The sequence below is a fragment of the Panicum virgatum genome, chromosome 7K (genome assembly GCF_016808335.1).
Source record: "Panicum virgatum strain AP13 chromosome 7K, P.virgatum_v5, whole genome shotgun sequence".
Taxonomy (NCBI): domain Eukaryota; kingdom Viridiplantae; phylum Streptophyta; class Magnoliopsida; order Poales; family Poaceae; genus Panicum; species Panicum virgatum.
The window spans coordinates 29416637-29418759 of record NC_053142.1 but is presented as its reverse complement, the minus strand read 5'-3'; the positions used below and the strand labels follow the sequence as shown (position 1 = coordinate 29418759).

The 2123-nt window shown below is 34.6% G+C and overlaps 1 long non-coding RNA gene across 1 annotated transcript; it reads left to right on the top strand.

Annotated features, from left to right (window-relative positions):
• The first annotated feature begins 637 nt into the window (after positions 1–637).
• On the top strand, positions 638–2123 carry LOC120643005. Its single transcript, XR_005662827.1, has 3 exons — positions 638–775; positions 1151–1770; positions 1855–2123. It is a non-coding gene; the product is annotated as an uncharacterized LOC120643005 (long non-coding RNA).

Sequence of the window (2123 nt, the reverse complement as noted above, 5' to 3'; positions counted from 1 at the left end):
TTTTTTATTTGAAATGGTGGAAACTTCCCTTTGAACATGAAACTTGTCGGCACTCTTACTTTGTGTTTTTGTCATGTACATATGGACACTATATATCTATATAGTAGTCATTTATTTTTTCCTTTCTATATTTGTACATGCCAAGACATTGGAACAGTACTTCCATATTGGGTGTACTTTCTATATTTGTCATGTATATTTGTTTTTGTTTTTTCCTTTCTCCTCTTTTTAACCAGTATTGGGTATGGGTTGTCTGGTTTAAGCCACGCCACAAAAAGTTCCATATGATTGAACTGGCAGCCAGTTGCTGGGCAATCTGGTGGACTAAAAATTCAATATGTTTTGATGGAAAAAAATGTCAATCTCCTACAGAGATTGTGTGTCTAGCTTCATCATTCATTTCATATTGGGCAGGTCTACAAAAAGCTGTGTTGGAATTATATTTCGAATGTAATCTTCACAGTTAAGGCAATTAATAGAAATTAATGACACATTTATCATCTAAACATGATTAAGGAAATTAATGGGCTGTAATCGGTGGGCCCATTAATTAGTTCCAAATTTAAGGGCAAGGCCCTGCACCCACAGCACTATATATACTTATGGGGTGGCTGATCATTTCAGACGTCTAAAAACCCTAAACTTGATTAGCAACTATAAATCCAGTTACTAACGGCGCTGGAGGGGGGGGCAGAAGTTCTTGCCCTCACCCGCTGTTCGTCTACATCTACAGCATCTGCGAGAACAGAGGCATTCATGGTGTTGCAAGGCTCTGGTAAGTTTTAAGTATTTCATTTTTCGCATTAAGTTTATTCCCTTAATGTTTCCATTATGCTTTATTAATAATTATTGCATTATTTTGCATTGTTTAAGATAAAAAATTATATGTTTTCCACCATGTAAAACTAAGATGCTCTCCAATCAAATGGAACCATCGAGAAGTTTGGTTAGAGTACACTTGTAATTAATTCTAACCATCGCTGTTTTAATTATGAGTTAATGATGAGTTTCGTTTGTTTTCTACCCATTAGTGATGCAAATTGAAACTTAGGGCATGATTTTAATCAGACCATCGTAGGGTTAATCTTGTGCTTTTATTTGTATCTTATTGTATAAAGATTACTGAGACCTCACTTTGTAATTTTTTCAGTGAGTTATGAGGGCTTTCTAAGCACCATTGAGCCCTTTAATGGCACCAACTTTCCTAAGTGGAATAAAGAGGTGCGTCACACTCTCAATGTTCTGGACTTTGATTACACACTTTACTAGGACAAACCTATCAATCCTGCTATAAACACTGAGAATCATAATGAGCAATTAAGGGAGTACAACTCCAAGTTGCAAAATTGGAAAAATCCAATGAATTTGCAAAATTAGTTATAAAACATTCGATCTCATTTGCCATAAGGGGAGCATTTCCTTATAAGAAGGATGATAGGGAACTAAGTGTTAAGGAGTTTCTGAACACTATTGTGGAAAGTTATAAAGTTAATTATTCCAACTTCATTGTATTGTCTACCTCACGTTATGATGGGCAAAGTGGACTAAGTATACACATTAAGAGCATGTACAATATGGCTGCTGAGTTGAAAACACTTGGCAGGTTCATCTCTAATGATCTGCTAGTGCAATATCTTATGGCTTCTCTATCGGAGAATTATAATAAGCGTGCTCAAAATGTGTATACTCAAGTAAGATGCAAGTTCTATGAGTCACCTGATCAAGTGAAGAATCAATGTCCTAAATCTAAGGAATGGATTCAAAAGAAGGGTAATAAAGTTGTCTCATAAGCTCTCTTAAGTTAAAGTTTTCCCCTAAATTTTGGTGGATTGATTGAGATGCATTCCTCTGCAGGTATTAAGTCTGAACCATAAGATAAGGGAAGTTCAAGGCGAGCAAAGTCTCCTAATGATGATGAAGACAAAAATGTTAAATGCTTCGCATTAGTTTTAGCTATTTGTTTAGCTTTATTTTTCATATTGATGATATCTCTTAGATTAAGGAAAGCCATATTTATTTCAGTGATAAGTGATCCTGAACCTTTTGTTTTGTTTTTAGATAATAAATATATCATCATTGTTGATTTTGCTATTTGTCAAGGAATTTTCATATATATTTCTTGT